Source organism: Mustela nivalis (assembly GCF_964662115.1).
Source record: "Mustela nivalis genome assembly, chromosome: 14".
Classification (NCBI taxonomy): Eukaryota; Metazoa; Chordata; class Mammalia; order Carnivora; family Mustelidae; genus Mustela; species Mustela nivalis.
Genome location: NC_139033.1, coordinates 12,439,576 through 12,459,288, shown reverse-complemented (window position 1 = coordinate 12,459,288; position 19,713 = coordinate 12,439,576). Strand labels below are relative to the sequence as shown.

General features: G+C 50.5%; 1 protein-coding gene across 10 annotated transcripts in view; it reads left to right on the top strand.

The window, feature by feature from the left end:
- The first annotated feature begins 4,148 nt into the window (after positions 1-4,148).
- Positions 4,149-19,713, top strand: part of CAMKK2 (calcium/calmodulin dependent protein kinase kinase 2) — a 47,804-nt gene continuing 32,239 nt past the window's right edge. For 4 of the 10 annotated variants that reach the window (XM_082698459.1, XM_082698455.1, XM_082698457.1 and 1 more), the window contains exons 1-2: positions 4,149-4,264; positions 19,015-19,104. The gene's annotated coding sequence lies outside the window, so the exon portion shown is untranslated. Of the gene's footprint in view, positions 4,265-6,160; positions 6,340-19,014; positions 19,105-19,713 lie in introns of those variants that run through there. The other 6 variants (XM_082698458.1, XM_082698454.1, XM_082698449.1 and 3 more) reach the window with 4 other exon arrangements.

Here is a 19,713-nt window from a genome sequence, read left to right as displayed (position 1 = left end):
GTTCTTAGAGGAGAAAACCCAAAAAGCAAAGCCAATTTTTATTTTCATATCTCTAAGAAGAAAATGGTTTTCTTCAGTGGGATGATTCCTATCATAAAGAAGGCCAAATGTTAACGAAAGGCAATTACGATGTCCTCTGCTTTGGTTAATTCACTTTAATAAGGAAGGCACATAAACAATGGGATTTTTAGCCTTGTACTAAGTATGTATACATATATATTTTTAAAGATTTTTAAAATTTATTTGACAGAGACACAGCTAGAGAGAGGGAATACAAGCAGGGGAAGTGGGAGAGGGAGAAGCAGTCTTCCTACTGAGCAGGGAGCCTGATGCGGGGCTTGATCCCAGGTGCCCCAGCTGTACTAAGTACATTAGTAGTACTTCTGAGCACTTATGTGTCACATACTGAGCCATTAACTTTACATACATTATTTTTTAAGGGAGAGTTTTAAAAATTTTTTATTTTTATTTTTATTTTTTTAAAGATTTTATTTATTTATTTGACAGAGATCACAAGTAGGCAGAGAGAGAGAGAGAGAGAGGAGGAAGCAGGCTCCCAACTGAGCAGAGAGCCTCAATCCCAGGACCCCGAGATCATGACCTGAGCTGAAGGCAGAGGCTTACCCCACTGAGCCACCCAGGCACCCCTAAAATTTTTATTTATTTTTTTAAGATTTTATTTACTTATTTGACAGACAGAGATCACAAGCAGGCAGAGAGGCAGGCAGAGAGAGAGGAGGAAGCAGGCTCCCCGCTGAGCAGAGAGCCCTATATGGGGTTTGATCCCAGGACCCTGAGATCATGACCTGAGCCAAAGGTAGAGGCTTTAACCTACTAAGTCACCCAGGCGCCCCCTTTACACACATTGTTGTATTTAAACCTCACTGAACCTGTGAACAAAGCTGGTTATCTTCATTTGACAGCTGATGAAACCAGAGTCCCTGTCCAAGGCCAAGGCCAGAGACCTCTTCACTAGCAAAGCTGGAATTTGCACTAGGTCTTTCTTGATTCCAAAGTCAGTGCTTTCAACCCCAATGCTGAAGGTAAACAGATGTTTCAGATGCAGTGCTATCTATACTCCAGGAATTAATAGCTCTACTGGCAAATCAGAACCCATTAGTGAAAAGGAAAGGATAGAGACAGCCTGGAGACTGAAATCCGTGGTAACACTCCTTTGCTATAGGAGGTCAGAGAGGGCAGAGGCCAACGAGGGCCTGGATCATAACATTTCAGGAAATTCTTCCAGAAAGAAGTGTATCTTAGGCCAGAGTTTAATGTGAATAGGCACTTTCTTTCTTTTTTTTTTTTTAATTTTTTAAATTTTATTTATTTCTTTGACAGAGACAGATCACAAGTAGGCAGAGAGGCAGACAGAGAGAGGAGGGAAGCAGGCTCCCTGCTGAGCAGAGAGCCCGATGCGGGACTCGATCCCAGGACCCCGAGATCACGACCCGAGCCGAAGGCAGAGGCTTTAACCCACTGAGCCACCCAGGCGGAATGGGAACTTTCTTGCCTTTCTCACATAATTGGCCTCTAACTTTACACAGTAGTGTGTGTGTATACCTAAATTTCTGCCTGCTAACGATAGCATTTTAATAAAACATAGACTGGGGCACATAGGTGGCCCAGTCATTTAAGCATCTGCCTTCTGCTCAGGTCATGATCCTGGAATCCCAGGATCAAGCCCCACATCGAGCCCCACATCGGGCTCCTGCTCAGCAGAGAGTCTGCTTTACCCTCTGACCTTCTCTGCACTCATGCTCTCTCACTCTCTTTCTCAAATAAAACCTTAAGAAATAATAAAACATAGACAGTTTAGTAACATACAGAATAGTATATTTTAACAAGTAACAGGAAGAGACATCAACCAATATCTATTTTGGTTTCTTTAGTAAAGCAGGGGTTGCCAAATCGTTGCTCACACGGGTTGAATCTGGCATGCCACCTGTTTTTTATATGTCCTGCTAACTAAGAATGGTTTATGCATTTTTAAATAGTTGAAGAGAAATCAAAACAATAATATTTTGTGGCATGTGAAAATTATATGAAATTTAACTTTCAGTGTCTGCAAATAAGACTTTTATTGGAACGCAGCCACACCCATTCATTTGTCTGTGCCTGCTAGGAAGGCAGAGCTGAGAAGTTGCAACCACACGGCTTATGGTTTCAAAGTCTAAAATAATTACTACCTGGACGTTTGCAGAAAAAGTTTGCTGACCCCTGACATAGAGTCAGAAATGATCAAAATGTTCCCCATCAGTCCCAATACATATTTTGGGGGGAGAAAATAGCAAAATATGGAAAAACACAGAACTATGCATCCACCATTCGGAACTGACAACATTTCAGCATTTGCTGAATTCATTTATAAGTAAAAGGCACGAAACTGTCCAACATTCCTTATGCTCCCTGTCCTTGTTCTCTGGCCCTACTTCTGTCTTTGTGGCAGACTGTCATGAATTTAATTTACACTCAATCCCCACTGACCTTTTTAAAAAAGGCTAAGCATGTGTCCATGAATGAGAAAGCCTATTTATTTATTTATTTATTTATTAAAGTATTTTATTTATTTATTTGAGAGAGAGAGATCACAAGTAGGCAGAGAGGCAGGCAGAGCAAAAGGAGGAAGCAGGCTCCCTGCTGAGCAGAGAGCTGGATGTGGGGCTCCATCCCAGGACCCTCAACCCTCTGAGCCACCCGGGGAACCCCTATGTGGGGGTTTTAAAACACTAATTATACATCATATTGTATATTTCAACTTGCTCCTTTACTCAGCATTCCGGTTTGGGGATCTTCCCACGTGTGTGTACAAATAGAGCGAATGTACATACTCCTTCGAACTATTGCATAGTATTCCATGAAATGGCCAATATACCTTTTGTTTATCCACCCCAACCCCCCCATGAACATTTAGGAAGGTTGTTTTCGGGCTTTACTATTAACAACAACAACAAAAAAAGCATGCGTGATGAGTCACATCAGAAATTGTGGTCATCTGGTTGAAAGCTCCGCATTGTCGTTGAGCACCCCTGCAGCATGGAAATACTAAATAAACTGAAGGGGACTGGAAATCCACCCAGTACAAGAGGACTTTGAACTTTTAATTGCTTTGGCCCCTGACTCCCCTCTGGACTCGAATCCCTTTTGGCTCCTTGGCAGGGTCAGCGATACACCGACTGGGTACCTTTAAGGTCAGGACTGGGTTTCCGAAACCATCTAAGGTCGGCGGGTCAGGTAGCCTTTGAGGTCTCCTCTCTCCCTCCCCCTGCAATACCGTTACCCAGCTGGGAGACTAAACACATTCTTAAGGCGCCAGCAAAGGAGGGCGCCCCAAAGGGGCAGAATGCTTGTTAAAAAGAAGATGTATTCCGCAAATAGCATCTAAGTAGTCCTGGGGACAAGCCAGAACTTCACTGGGGTTCGTGTAGTTTGGTACATCCGGGTGGAGTGGGGGGTGGGAAAGGAACACCGCTCCCCAGCCTTTAGGGCGGGCCCTGAGTAGTGGTCAGCGGGGAGGCGGGTGAGGAAAGGGGTTTCCCCGAATGGGTGGAGACCCGAAATCTAGGCCGCATCCCCCGCCCGGCGCCTGGTGCAGAGGCAGCAGCCCTGGGACGGAAGCCCGGCCGCTAGGCGGGACCCCGGCTGTCCCGCAGGCTTGGGGAACTTTCCGCGACTCGGCCGCCGCCCTGCAGTCCCCGCGTTTGGCCAAACAAAGCGAGCGCTGCCGGCGCGTCCGGCCTGCCCGAGGGTGCCGCAGCCGCCGCGCCGAGAACCGGGGCAGGTGCGCGCCGCGGGCGGAGGCAAAGTTGCCGCGCAGCAGCCCGCGCCCCGGCGCGCGCCGGGTCTCTCCCGTCCTCCCGGCTTGGCGGCCTCCGGCGGCCGCTCCCGGCCCCACATCACTTCCCCTAGCCTTCGCCTCCTCCCCTTTCCTTTCCTTTCACCACCCCGCCGCCTCGCCGCTACTTTCGTCTCCACCGGCTCCCGCCTCCCCTCCCTCCCCGGCGCGGGGCCGAGCCGGCGGGGGCGCGCCGAGGGCGGCTCCGCGCCCGGGTTTCCAGCGGCCGCGGCCAATCCCCGCGCAGCCCGCGGCGTCGTCGCGCCCCAGCCGGGACCCGGCGGCTCCTCCCGCCCCCGCCCCACCCCCTGCGCGCCGGCCGGGGCCGCGGAGAGGAGCGCGCGGCCGCGCTGAGCCGGGCTGAGCCGAGCCGGGGGCGCTGAGCGCGGGAGGCGGCGGCGGCGGCGGCGGCGGAGGCGCGGAGCCCAGGTGAGCTGACGGGAGCGGGGCCGCGGGCCGGGGACACAGCGCTGCAGCCCGGGGCGCCCTCGCCCTGTCGGGGCGGGGGACAGCTGCTGGGGCTGCAGACAAAGCCCTGAGGCCGGCACCAGGTTCCCTCCGTGGAGAGGACCCCACGTGCGGCGCCCCACGCCCCGCCACGTGGGGGGACTCGGCCCCCGGGCGCCCCTTCCCCCGCGTCCTCGGAACGCCTGGGGCCTTGGAGTGGCCTCCTTGGCCGGGCCGCGCCCGGCTGGGGGTGGCAGGGGCGGTCCCGGAGTTTGGAACCGATGTCACCGGGGCCGGGGCAGTCAAGGATCTTGGAGGCGGCCTAGGCCCACCCTCTCGCGTTTGACAGGTGCGGAAAGCTACAGAGTGCAGGGAAAGAGAGGGCCGCCGGCCTCTAAGCACCCCACCCCCGCACCCCTCTTGTCTTGGGGGCAAACCCAGGCCCTGGTGGGTGGGACCGACAGCAGGGGGCAGGACCCCGGATCAGCAGTTGCGGGGTCTGGGGACCTTTGCCTCTCTTAGTTGGCCCTCTGCCTCCGCCCTCCGGAACCTCGCTGGCTGGTCCTTTTGACCTAAATTTACCTCCGGTCCGCAGCACTCAGTGCGGAGAGGTGCCTTCACCGGCACCCTCTGCTTGAATGTTGGGGACGCGGGGAGTCTGGGCCCAGCCCCGTAAGCATTGGGTCTTGATGCCAGGAATGCCACCCTGCCCAGCCTCGAGCTCCTCCTGGCTCCCCCCACCTCTGCGCTGCCCAGTTTGGGAAGCGGGATGTTTTCACAGCTCTGCCAGCCGCTCTGCTGCTCTCACTTGGCCTTAGCGAGGTTGCACCTTAGCCTCTCCTGTCTCCATCAGAACTTTGGGGTGGAGGGATACCGTTTGGGGAGGGGGCTGGGAACTCAGTGCCCTCAGTAAGAGAGGGGCTCGCTGGCTTGAGGTGGGACATGTAGTGTCCACTTCCTTAAAGGTAACTTTAATCTGGAAGTCCCTGCAGTCCTAGAGATAGAAACTTCATGTCCCCTAGAGTGGTACTGGTCATTTACCACACCCCCTCTCCTAGCCCTGCCCCCAGGGGGTTGAGAGGATAGCTCTCTGTCCCCATAGGCTGCCATGTTCTCGGGGAGGTAGGGGCAGCAACAAGGGGAGGGTTTTGGGGGAGTGAGCCCCCCCCAAACCACCCCACAAAAACATGCAATTTAAGAATAAACAGTGTTCGTGCTATGCAGATGCAGCTCTGTGGTGAGCCTTGGCACCTCCTTCCAGATTGCTCAATTTAAGCCCTTCCTATGTAGAAAGCAGCTATGCCTAGTGAGAGCACAGTGTATTTTTGTCATACAAAGTAATAGCCATCATTTGATGAGCCTCCAAACACTGTGCTATGTGTTGCATTTATTATCTCATTTAATGCCTACCAAAATCCTAGAGGCAGAAATGTTTACTCCCATTGTAGAGATGAGGAGGTCAGGAAACAATCCTGCCGTGTTTCTTGGAGTTAGCCGCATTCTATAGAGGGATCAGGGAGGTTAAGCAGCTTGCCCAGGGTCACACAGCCAACCCAGGCCTGTCAGTTCCTTGAGCCTTATGCACTTTACCACCTCTTTTATAGCAGGGTCCCTTGCAAGGCTGTCCTCAGCTTTTTGAGGGACCCAGAATTGTTTACTAAACCACCTTAGGAGGACACAGAGCTAAGCGGGCATGATACTGATGCGTATTGACTTGTCTTTGCTCCCAGGTTGTTAGTGGGCTAGTGGCCGAATATATTCACCAATAACTCTGCAATAGCTCTCACCAGGGGCAGTCACACCTTCTTGGCAAGCATTTGGAAAAGTGCCTGGTGACTTTTGGTTGTCAAAGTGATGCTGAGCACTTCTGGCTTTGGTAGGTAGGAGCCAAGGATGCCAAATGTCCGGCAAGCAGGCCAGATCCATGCCAGGCATGAAGAATTGCCCTGCCCTGAATGCCAGGAGTGTCCGTGTTGAAACACACCAGGAGGAGTAAGTGTGCTGGGAATGAAGGAAGCAGAGGGCGATGGAGTTTCTGGAGAAATCTCTTCTTGCTGGTATGAATCCAGGAGGCTCCCAGAAAGAGGTGGTGTTTGTGCTAAGTCTTAAGGGATGGGCTAAAAAAAAAAAAAAAAAAGAGGGGGGGGCGCCTGGGTGGCTCAGTGGTTTAAAGGCTCTGCCTTCAGCTCAGGTCATGGTCCCAGGAGCCCCACATTGGGCTCTGCTCAGCAGGGAGCCTGCTTCCTCCTCTCTCTCTCTGCCTGCCTCTCTGCCTACTTGGTGATCTTTGTCAAATAAATAAATAAAATCTTCAAAAAAAAAAGAGAGAGAGAGAAATAGAGAGAGAAATTGCATGGGAGTGGGAGGGGAAGGGTCTGACCTAGCCGTGGGAACTTTCTGCAGTCACCCAGGAGTTTCCTCCTTGAGAACCTCAACCTGCATCCATCCAAGATGGGCTGCTGGGTGGAGCAGCCAAGCCTATTTTCAAGGCGTTTGGCTCAGATTTTAATGTGGGTTGCAGAGTCGTCCTCATCCCATCATGAACTCATTTAACGGAAGGGCTCAGACAGGCAGAGTACTTGAACTTGGTTAGGGTCAATTGCAACCTTCCTTTCTTCATCCCACCTTCTGGTAACTGGGAAGCCTTGAGTTTTTGCTTCCTTTCCTGATCCTGGAGATTTGGGGCAAATGCTGTTTCAGATGGTCCTTTGGGTCCGAGGAGGGCCTTGCGTTGCTATTTTTCCCTGGATGTTTTGCTCTCCCAGTCAGCTCCTCCCCTTTGAGCTACAGGATCCTGGGGGGTGGGGAGGGTGGGGTTAAGGCACGCCTGGCTCCGGGGTGCCGCCTTGGCCTTCTCCCTCATTTCTGCGCCTTCTTTCTTGGAAGTGAAGGAAATCGCATTCCTCTCCTGGAATGGCCTTTTCTTGTTTCAGCTGTGCTGGTTCCCTTCTGGACCTGTTAATATGTGACCTTTCATGGCTGGCTTGTCTTTCTTGGAGCGAAATGTTTCCGAGGTTCACCCATGCTGGAAAGTATGTGGGTGCTTCTCTTCTGTGGCTGAGTAGTATTCCCTTGTATGGATAGACTCCATCTTGTTTACCCATTCATCAGTTGGTGGACCCTGGGTGGTTTCCACTATGAGGGTTTCTTACGGCCACTTCGTGCGTACCTCTGCTTCCTCAGAGCCCAGTTAAGGAACCTCTGGGCCTGGGATGTTACTTTCTCACTCTGTTGGCAGACAGAAGGTAGTGGAGGGAAGGGTCTTGGAATTCAGTTGGGGAACACTTACCAGGAACAGGGTTTTTAGGACTTCCTCCATCTCGGGCCCCCTCCAGCTCCGCCACAAGAATCCTGCTTCCTCCCAAAGCCCGGTGCCTCCACGCTCAGTGCACAGGGGTGCCGTGTGATTTTTCAGGGAGAGTGTGAATTTCATTCGGTTCCATTTCTTCAATCACTGTGATTTGTTAGACGCAGGCCCACATGTCATCTTTTGGCATGTATTTTTGTGAGACTTTTTCCAGGTAAGTAAATCCACAAAGTAGAGAAAGCCTCCCCAGACAGATGGAGCCCTAACCCTGTGGCCAGGCGTGGAGTCAGCGCCGTCTCCTGACAGCTTGGCCAGAAATGCCTGCCATGGAGGAAATCAGAAGCCTAGTGAACCCGGAGCTGGGAGGAAGCCCAGAAAAGAGCAGTCCTTTAGCCCCTTCCCTTTGACCGTTGAGTAGGTAGAACACAGAGAGGAGGGGAGAACAGGGTCTTTGGGAACACTGTCTGTGAGCCAACGTTCATATAGAGGATGGACTCCAGAGTTGCCCCCTGGCCGGGCTGTAGCAGCTCCATTTTACAGATGAGAAAATCAAGGTCCAGGCCCCTGGGAGTTGTCTAATTTCCTCGCATACCTTCTAATCCTGAGCTCTCGAGTTTACCTTGACCTCCATATGATGGCAGATGATGCCCATTTTCTCATAGAATAGAATCCCTCTTCAGGAGGGTATGTTTTTTTTTTTTTTTTTTTAATATTTTATTTATTTATTGGACAGAGAGAGAGATCACAAGTAGACAGAGAGGCAGGCAGAGAGAGAGGAGGAAGCAGGCTCCCTGCTGAGCAGAGAGCCCGATGTGGGGCTCGATCCCAGCACCCTGGGATCATGACCTGAGCCGAAGGCAGAGGCTTAACCCACTGAGCCACCCAGGCGCCCCAGGAGGGTATGGTTTTTTACTCTCTGAAAAATAAGATTTTAAGATTCCTTTCTTCTCTGATTGGATCCCTTCCTCAACACAGCGAAAAATTGGGTATATTTCAGAGGAGGTGGGCGCTGTCGCTTGTGGGGAATGCCCTAGCATTCCCTACCGGGGGACGTTCATGACCAAAATGGGGAAGGAGTGATTTCAGCTGCCGGTGTTTTCTGTTTCTGTCGTTTTGGTAGTGGTGCTGCTGAACTTTTTTCTTCGATTATGAAACATTTTAAGCATAGAGAAAAGCCAAGTTTTGTTTTGTTTTTTTTTTTTTGACTGGCTCATGTTTTTTGGAAGGCCGGATGGAAACAGGGTAGAGCAAGGCGCCGTGTTTCACTTAGCACTGGCTCTGGAACCCTAATGATATGTCACTGAACTGAGCCCACCCACACTTTTTGGGGGGCTAGTGACAAGCCCTGTCCTGGGAGCTGAGGAACACGGGCACCTGGTCCCTGGGCCCGGAGAGCTCCCAAATGAGTGGTCTGTGAACTCTTACGCGAGTGCTTTGGGAAAGATAAACAATTCTAGCAACTTCCCCTTTGAAAAGGAGAGAAAGAAAATTCTAAAAGCCTGTTGTACCCCCACCCCCACCCCATCCTGAAGGCTGCTGAGCAACTATTTTTATGTTGTCTCTTTTTATCCCGTTGGCTTCTGTAAATAGTTGAGAGATGGCAGTTGCAGAGATAAAAATGCTAATCTCAACCTGGAGAGGAGAGAGGATGGCCCCAGGAAGAGATGCCCCCTCATCCCTCCTCAGGCCAAGGTCTGGCCCCTCTGCCCGCAGGGGCTGGAGGTAGGCGGTGAATGGGTGGGGGGAGGGGCACCGAGGGTGGTGTCTGAGATAAGCCTCTGCTGGGGAAGTTTAAATGGGGAACCCGGTGGTTTGGGTGGGGGCAGGGCGTGGAAGAGAGAACGCATCCATCTGGGGTTTTTATGAGTGCATGAGGATTTTTGCCTTTGAGGATCCTGATGGAAAGGGATTTTATTTAGATTCATTTCAGACAATTCTACCAGGTTCTGTGTCCAGGTGTAGGGGACAGGATTGGTTCCTCAGAGGCAGAGCCGGTTCCCAGCCTCTCCTGGCCCCTGGCTGGGGTGCTTTGTGCGGGGAGGCTGCAGGCGGAGGGAAGAGCTGGGGTGCCTGGTCCCCCTCCGTCTCCCACCTGCACAGGCTGCAGAATGTTGGCGTCTGAGTTACTTCTTCATTTGTTTCAGATTGTTACTTTTTTTTTTTTTAAAGATTTTATTTATTTTATTTGACAGAGAGAGAGATCACAAGTAGGCAGAGAGGCAGGCAGAGACAGCAGAGAGCCCGATGCGGGGCTCGATCCCAGGACACTGAGATCATGACCCGAGCCGAAGGCAGCGGCTTAATCCACTGAGCCTGGCTGAGCCACCCAGTCACCCCTTCAGATTGTTACTTCTTTTCATTACAAACTCAAATTCCAGTCGTTTCTCTGCCTCTATCTTTGGTTCCCTGAAAGATTGAGTGGGGGTGCGGGGGAGATGGTTCCTGCCTCCCTTTCCAGGTAGCCCCCGCCACACCTGCTTCACACCCACCCACCCACTCACGCTTCCTTCTGTTCAAGATGGGGGGCCACTGGGGTGCACCTGGCTTTTAGATGGTTGACTGCATGAATGCGGGGGGCTTCCCCCACTCCGTACTTCCTTATTAACCAAACAGTAACCTCCAAGGAAGACACTGGAGCTCCTTGCTCTGTAAGTGTCCTGTCCCCCAGGGGACATGAGGCTGCAGGAGTCAGAACCTCTGGTTCTCACCCTGAGCTAGTCTGGGACCTGCTGGGCTCCCTTGTGGAGGCCACCTCACGTCTCTGGGTCTGACCAACTCCATGGGCAGCCCTGTGCCGGTGATGAAAGCCTTGGGAGTGTGCACACATTCTTTGGGTACATGTAAGCAAGGATGTGAAATTCTTTTTTTTTTTTTTTAAGATTATTTATTTATTTATTTATTTGACAGAGAGAAATCACAAGTAGATGGAGAGGCAGGCAGAGAGAGAGAGAGGGAAGCAGGCTCCCTGCCGAGCAGAGAGCCCGATGCGGGACCCGATCCCAGGACCCTGAGATCATGACCTGAGCCGAAGGCAGCGGCTTAAACCACTGAGCCCCCCAGGTGCCCCAAGGATGTGAAATTCTGTGCACACTTTGCTTTATTTAAGTCTTGTGAAAAGTGATGCACGTGGACAAGAGTTAGGGCAGAAGATGGAAAGAGTAAAGTTAGCACGGTGAGGTTAGAGATAAAGATTTTGTTTTAATATAAATTCAAGCCAGATGAGGGACTTGAACTTGCTAGCCATGGAGGTGCTTTCCTGGCAACAGCGTCCGTTCCAGGGAGCATTTGCTGTGTGCAGGAGAAGGGACATGCACTTCATCACCATGTCCCCCCAAATCCAGGGGCCTTTGGTTTACACCTGTGCTTTCCCAAAGCGCTGTGTGATTGTGGGCAAGTGACTCCGACTCTGCCTCAGTTTCTCATCAGTGAAATAAGCATGTTAAGCGTACCTGACTCTTAAAGTTGTTCTGACAGTTAAATGAGATGATAGATGCAAAGTGCTCAGAACAGAGCCTGGCACTTGGCAAGAGCTGCAGGGGCCTGGCTGCTATCTAACGCTGACATGGCCACTGCTGCCCTGATACATTTCTTGTATCGAAGGTCTGGTCACTATCTTCACTTCACTCTGTCCTGTTCATTGGCCCTTCCTTTCCCCAGCCTTGATTTTTTTTTTTTTTCTTTAAGATTAAAGAGGAGAAAAAAGAAAAAGAAAGTCTTTGGAAGTTCTGTTTTTGCTTCAGTGTCAAGGTGAAGGCTGTGTGGGTCACCAGGAGACCTGCGGCTGCCTGGCACTTTGGTCTGGTTGAGAGCCTTATGGTGCAGGGAAGTGTTGATCTGATAGGGAGTTTAGTGGAGAGGCTTTTCTGTCAATCGGCTCTGTGTCTTCTGTCAATCAGGACCCTGGGTTGTAAATGACAGAAAACCAATCACAAACTAACAAGCAAAAATGGGATCATGTAGTTAAAAGCTTCTGGTATATATGGGCTTCAGGCATGGTTGGATCCTGTACTCGGACAGTGTCTCTGGGCCTCAGTTCTTCTCTGTCTGTTGCTTCTCTTCTCTGTTGACTTCATTCTAGGGCAGGGTTTTTCCCAGCCCCCAATAACTCTAGAAATACATCCTTATTGCTCCAAGTTTCACAGAAAGAGACATTCTCAATCCTTAAGCCAAGTCCTAGAAAGAGATGGACCGACCTGAGTCACACGTCTACTCTTTTTTTTTTTTTTTAAAGATTTTATTTATTTATTTGACAGAGAGAAATCACAAGTACACTGAGAGGCAGGCAGAGAGAGAGAGAAGGAAGCAGGCTCCCTGCTGAGCAGAGAGCCCGATGCGGGACTCGATCCCAGGACCCTGAGATCATGACCCGAGCGGAAGGCAGCGGCTCAACCCACTGAGCCACCCAGGCGCCCCAACACGTCTACTCTTGTATCAGATCTCTTGACCAGAGTAATTCATACCTCATTAATCAGGCTGAAGTCATATGGGAATCCCTGAAGTTGATGGTACAGACAAGTTTCGTGGAGTCACCTTTCCACAAGAAAGAATGGTTTCCCAGATGTAAATCAGTCTGCTGTTATTGGTGTAAAGGAACATAGATTCTGAGCCAACTAAAGAAAACTTCTGAGCAGCCTTGGGATGAGTGATAGAAACAAATGGCTCTAGCCAGTATTTACTGAGTGTCAGCAGTGTTCTGGAAAGTTCTAGGTCCTGGAGTTGATCCGTAAACAAGAAACGCAAAGCCATGGCTCTCACATGTTAAATCAGGCTGATATCTCCAAATCCTATGCTTTTCTTTTCTGACCCTCCTAAGACTCATGTCTTCGTGCTCCCCTCTCAAGCAGGTTGAGGTCTTAGAATGGGCCATATGCTCCCCTTTGTTGGGGATTTTGCCTAGCCCGTACTTGATCTAGGATCCAGTACATGGACCTTCCAAGGCTGTGGTTGTAATTTTTAGCCCCTTCTTGAAAAACTCAGACCGGTTTTAGCTTTTCCTGGAACCACTGTTTAACTTGGGGCAAATCAGTAAATCTGCCTGAAGGTTCATTTTTCTCATTGGTGAATTGAAGTGGTTGGAGCAGGTGACCCCTGATGTGTGCCCTGTTTAGCACAGACATCTGATGCATCTCCAAGCAGGGCTTGGAGGGGTGAGATAGGGCGGGAGCTGTGGGAAAAGGAGGCAAGCGTGTGACCCGTGCACTCAGCCTGTCCTTGGTGTTGGGGAGGTGAGGAGGTGGGGGTGGGGAGGAGGTGAGGGTGGTGGTAGTGGCGTCAAGGACTGTGGTACACAGGCAACTGTATTTCCTGTCCAAAGCTGCAGTGAATTCTTGCCGGGAGAGAATACAGACCAGGTGCTGTTGGGAGTGCCCAGGACCTCAAGAGACTGGAAATTTTGCCTTGATTCAGAAATGTCCTGGCTTTGAGATGTTGACATCTCATTCAAATAGTTTCAGACACAGGGTCGGCCTGGCCAGTTGACCCCTGAGTCCCCACTTGCCACCTTGTTGCTCTCGGGACTGTGACAGGGACGGGGTCTGGGCACGCTAAGCTGAAACCGGCATTATCCCTCCTAACCTCTGCCAAGGGAGGGCCTTTGTCCCTGGGGAGACAGTCGGTTCCGTGCCTCCAAACAGAGTGCTCGAGGAGAGACATTTGTAAGGGTTGGTGTGACCAAAGGGGTAAGGGTTTGGCTGGGCCAGGGCTGGAATCTGGAGTGTCCCCGCTGGCATCAAACCTTAGTGCTGTGTCAGCCAGTCCCGCCGAGCCCCCCAGGTCTCCCGCTCCTCCTTTGGGAAACACCTGTCATCCGGGGCCTTGAGGCAGCTGGTTTCTGTGGGTGGGCGGGAGCTGTGTTCTCTTGCTAGGGCTGCTGGGAGGACGGTCCGCAGACGGGAGGCTTCAACAGCAGAACTGGAGAGGCTCACCGTTGTGGAGGCCAGAAACCCTAGGTCAAGCATCGGGAGGGAGAATCTGTTCTGCCCCTCCCTGGGCTTCTGCTGGCTTGCTGGCCATCTTTGGCATTCCTTGGCTTGACGGGGCAGCACCAGATCTCTACTCCCACATTCCCCTGTGTTCTTCCCTATGTGGATCTCTCTCTGGGGCCAGATTTTCCCCTTTTTATAAAGACACCACTCAAATTCGATTAGGACCCACGCTTAGTGACCTCACTGCAACCTGATTACCTCTGTAAAGACCCTCTCTTCCAAATAAAATTCCATTCTGAGGTCCCGGGGTTATGACTCCAGCATATCTTTTGTGGGGGGGCAGTTCAGTCTGTAACAGGTGCCTAGTGGGGTCCCTGGGACTCTGCCCTGGGGTGCCCTTTGTGTTCTCCATCAACTTTGCCTACAAAGCTCTTGTCCTCGCCCCTCCAGCTTCCTTTGCACGCACCCTCCACGCGCTGGCACTCACACTCCGCTCACACTCCCATGCCTCCAGTCTGGGGAGGAGGGGGTGGTGCTTCTTTCTGTTCCCTCCACTCTCCCATGTCTTTTCTGGCTCAGGACCTTCTCAGAAGCTCACTCCTTCTGGAACAAGGCCCTGCCCCCTCAGCACCTACCTACCCTGTAGGTCTCAGCTGAAATACAATTTCCTGAACCGCGGCCTTCCTTGACCTGCCCCCACCATTCTGATCTCTCTCTCTCTGTGTTTAAGACTGATTGATTTATTTTTTGAGAGATTGAGAGTACGAGCAGGGAGAGAGAGAAAATTCTCAAGCAGACTCCCCATGAGCGCGGAGCCCGATATGGGGCTCCATCCCAGGACCCTGAGATCATGACTTGAGCCAAAATCAAGACTCGGCTGTTTAACCGACTCAGCCATCCAGGTGTCTCCCCTATCTTCTGTTTTATCTGGTCTTGGTTTCTCCTCGTTTGTACTTACAAACTTAGAGTCATTTGTGTACCTACTTTTTTTTTTTTAAGATTTTGTTTTTTTATTTTGGGGGGGGGAGGGAGGGAGAAAGAGAGCATGCGCAGGGGGAGGGGCAGGAGAGGGAGAAGATTTCAAGGGGACTCCATACTGAGCACAGATCCAGTGAGGGGCTTAATCTTAGGATCCCGGGATCATGACCTGAGCTGGAACCAAGAGTCAGATACTCAAATGACAGCGCCACCCAGGCACCCCATGTACCTACTTTTTTTTTTTTTTAATTTGACACAGAGACAGCAAGAGCAGGAACGCACAAGCAGGGGGAGTGGGAGAGGGAGAAGCAGGCTTCCCCAGGGAGCAGGGAGCCCGATGTAGGGCTCTATCCCAGGACCCCGGGATCATGAACTGAACTGAAGGCAGATGCCCAACTGAGCCGCCCAGGGGCCGCCCCCCCCCCCATGTACCTACTTTTAAGAAATCACATCTTTTTTTTTTTTTTTAGCTGCCACATAGTAGGTCCTTAGTAATTACCTTAAAGAACAAATGGGTGAGTGAATTTCCTTTAGGACCTCCCTGGGCCTCAGTTTCCCCACGTTAGAGGATGTGTCTGGCCAAGCCTGTTATCCCAGGGAGGACATTGTCTGGGGCCCCTTTGTTATCCCGTGGTACCCAGGAGCTCAGGGAACCCCTTCCAGGGTGAGTCCGGAGTTGGGGATGTCCCTGCCACGCTTGCTGGCTGCTTGCTGGCTGGTCCTGTGGTGCCTCTGCGTTTGATGAACAGGCACAGGTTGGAAACAGCCCCCAGGAAATGGGAGCGCACTTCCTAAAGGTCTGTGCCACTTGGCTTCCTGGCAGAGGAAGGAGTGTTCCCTTCATCCTGGCATGGAGCCTGGTCCATCTGCTTCAGGAAGGGTCTGGTTGCTCTTGAGCTGCCTGTGAGAGGTGGGGGAGCTTGGGGCTGCCAGCCCCGGGGGGATGGGGAAGGCTTCAGGGGCAGGGAGAGGACACAGATTTCAGGCAGGAAGCTCTAGAGAGAGGGCTCTTCGCAGTTTGTGAAACCCAAGCAGTTTTGCAGAAAGGGCCCCTCACTACCCGCCCCCCGCAATGGCGCCCTTGGCTGTCCCTCCCTTGCAGAGGGCTGGTGGGGACCAAATGCCAGGCAGAATGTTTAGCCATACTTGGTGTGGGATAAGTGCTCAGCTAACTGCTATTGTTGCGCAAACCATTGTCTTTGTAGGATTTTTTTCTCCTGGGCAGAGTGTTGATGGGTTTCATCAGATCATTATGGAGCCTGTGACCTTGTAGGGTCTGTGGCCCCAGATCCACTGGAACCCTGGCTTGGACTCTGTAGGGTTTAGAGGTGGAAGACTTCCCCCTCCACCCCGACCCCCAACCCTCACGCCTGGCAGAATGGCTGGCTTGGTCCTCAGGCCTCGCTGGGCCCTGGGACACTGAGGTCTGGGCCCTCTTTTCTGAGACTGGGACACATTTGCCCCTCTAGCATAGAGGCTGCCATCTCCGCCCTGCCTCCTCAAGGCCTTGGCCAGACGCCAGCTTGTCAAGGAGACTGATTCAAAGCAGCTTTGCTGGGGGCAGATGGCTTGGTGTCCTTGGCCTGGAGTGAAGATCGATAAGCAATTGTTTTTTTCTTGGCAAGAAAAAAATTCTCCATTAACTTTCTCAGGTGCTGCCAGACTAGTTTTCTTTTCAGGAACTCTGCAGCCCTGTCAGAGGTGTCTGTGGGAGGAGGACAGGCCACTGGAGCTGCCCCCTCTTGCCCTGGAGGCGGCAGGCCCCTGTAGCCAGAGCGTTGGAACCCACAGGAGAGTAGGTTGGCTGGCTTGGATATCAGTACCTCATAGGAACATTCTGGAACACAGCCTGGCACGTAGTAGGCATTCGATAGGTAATTATTGAAAAAATAGCTTTTTGAGCATATGACCATGTATGAGACATGACACTGTGTGCTTAGCTTATTTAATCCTCATGGTTGTCGGGTGACTGCCCATTTTATAGATAAAAAAAACTGAGGCTGAGGAAATCTAAGTCATTTGTATGTGGCCAGTGCAAGCAATGGAGCTTCAAGGGCCCTGCTTTTCCTTTCCTGGAGGATGCGTAACATAACAAGCTGGGCCACAGAAAACCTTGAACTTGGGTTGGATTCTTTCAGCGATGCGGCCAGGCAGCCAGGAACACAGTTAATGATTTCTTTCTCAGACTTGCTAAGGGTGGGATAGAGGAATAGGAGTGGGACCAGATGCCTCCTCCTCCTCCTGCCTCAGCCCTCTAGGTTTATTATCCTAACTCCTACCAGGGTTACAGTTACCTTCTTTCTTTAAAGAATTCATTTCTGGGGCACCTGGTCAGCTCATTTGGTAGAGTGTACGGTCCTTGATGTCAGGGTTGTGAGTTCGAGCCCCATGTTGAGTGTAGAGATTACTTTTTTTTAAAAGATTTTATTTATTTATTTGACAGATAGAGATCACAAGTAGGCAGAGAGGCAGGCAGAGAGAGAGGAGTAAGCCGACTCCCTGCTAAGCAGAGAGCCCGATGCGGGGCTCGATCCCAGCACCCTGGGATCATGACCTGAGCTGAAGGCAGGGGCTTTAAGCTATTGAACCACCCAGGCGCCCCCTAGAGATGACTTTAAAATAAATTTTTTAGGGGCACCTGGGTGGCTTAGTGGGTTAAAGCCTTCCGCTCAATCGAGCCCCGCACTGGGCTCTCCGTTCAGCGGTGAGCCTTCTTCCCCTTCTCTCTCTCTGCCTACCTCTCTGCTTACTTGTGATCTTTGTCAAATAAATAAAATCTTAAAAAAAAAAAAAAGATTTTATCTATTTGACAAAAGGGGGGAGTGCACGCACACGCAGGAAAACAGATGGAGGTGAAGACTCCCCACTGACCCACTGAGCAGGGAGCCCGACAGGGGGCGCGATACCCCAAAAATAAAATACTAAAAAAAAAAAAAAAAAAAAAAAAAAAAAAAGAGTTCATGGGGCCCCTGGGTGGCTCAGTTGGTTAAGCAACTGCCTTTGGCTCAGGTCATGATCCAGGAGTTCCAGGATTGAGGAGTCCCACATCCAGCTCCCTGTTCCGGGGGGGTCTGCTGCTCCCTCGGACCCGCCCCACTTTCATGCTCTCGTGCTCTCATTCTCTCTCTCAAATAAATAGATAAAATCTTTTTTTTTTTTTTTTAAATAAAAGAGTTCATTTCTGAAGAATTACTATTTGCACATGGTACCCAGTAGAATGTCAGTTCTTCCCACCCTGTCTGCCTACTTCTGCAAACCACTTGTTTGCTCTGGAGGCCCCTGTTAACCATTTTCTTGAATACCTTTTTGGAAATATGCTGTTGCATGTACAGTTTCTTTCACATACAGGGCCTATTTCCCCCTACGCCAAAACAGCAACATACTAATGCTTTGGTTTTTTCCATATGACAGCGTGTCTTAGAGCGAATTCATCCCAGATTGTGTGGGGTCAACTGAATGCTTGGTTTTCTCCTGGGATACTTGCATAATCTTACTTACTCAGCCCCCTGTGGATGGTCATTTCAAACCATACTACCAGAATACATCACTTTTCACATGTGGGAGGTTGTCTGTAGGATGAAGACTTAGGTGTGGAATTGCTAAGTCAAGGGTATGTGCTTTGGAATTTCGTTAGGTATCGGTGACTTTTCTTTCATGAGGATGCTACCAATTCAGACTCCCCATAGCCTCACCAGAATAGTGCTACGATTATACTTTTTGTCACTGCCAATCTGATAGTTGAAAAAGTAGTAATTCCTAATAGTTTTATTATTATTATGTTAATTTCGGTAAAATATACATAACACAAGATTTACCACTTTCACCATTTAGTGGCATTAATGACGTTCACAGTGCTGTTCACCTGTCACCATTATCTGTTTTTCCGGACTCTTTCATTACTCCAGACTGAACTCTGTGCCCCTTAAACAGTGATTCCTTGGTCTCCTCTCCCCCACTCCCTGGTCAGCCTCTCTCTTCCGTCTGTATGATGTTGTCTGTTCTAGGTCCTGACTCGTACCATTGCAGCATCCAGTATTTGTCCTTTAACATCTGGCTTGTTTCACTTAGCACGTTTTCACAGTTCATCCATGGTGTAGCATGTGTTGAAACTTTATTCCTTTTTATGGCTTATTAATAGTCCATTATACGGATAGAATACATTCTTTTCGCCATTCACAGTTGATGGACACTTGAGTTGTTTCCACCTTCTGACTGTGAATGGTGCTGTGAGGAACAAGGGTGTATATGTATCCGTTTGGATCCTAGCCTCATTCTTTTGGGTACATACCTGGGAGAACACGTGCTGGATCCTATGGCCGTTCACTGCAGTTAGTTTTTGGAGGACCCACCAGACCATTTCATTGTCATTTGAACTTGCCCTTCTCTTACTGTAGCTAAGGCTGAGTATCTTGATGGGTTTCTTTGTTGCTCTTTATCTTGAAGTCCTTCTTCATAAATTGTACCTAGGATGCTGCAGTGATTTTGTTAATGCTTTTCCCATTGGTCTTTCCCTCCTCCGCAAGAGCACGGACCCCATCCACCCACGTTACTGTCCAGATTGCCGGACACAGAAGCTGCGCCATAAATACTTCTTACAGGACGATCCTAAGAAGGCAAGTGACATTTCTCTGTCCCTCACCCAGCTCTTCCAGAAAGCACCGACTTTCTGCTCCCATATTCCTCTCTACCCTCTCACTGCCACACAGTGTCATAAAGACATGTCCTTTTTTGATTCATTCATAAAATCTCTCTACTCAGCACCACTGTTTGCCTGGCACCTTTGTGATGTGGGTGATCAGTCCGGGGCTGCCACCGTTAGCATCCGTGGATGTACTCCCTGAATCCTAGCGGCACCTGTGACATTTGTCCAGCAGGGTTTGTCAAACACATGAACCAAAGGTTAATAATCTGTCCCAGAAACGGAAGGAATTGACAGTCTAAGGAAGGGTCAACTTATTTTTTTCTTTTAATTCACATAACATGAACTTCACCACTTTAAAATGAACACTTCAGCGGCACTTAGTTACATTGAGAATTTTATGCCCTCACTATGTCTGTTTAATTCCAGAACATGGTTGCCACCTCAGGAGACCCTGTACCCATCAGCAGTCACTCCCATTCTCCCCAGCACCTTCTCAGTCCTAGACAACCACTAATCTGCTTTCTGTTTTTATGGATTTGCCATTCTAGAAATTGCAAATAAAGAGAATTATACGTACGTG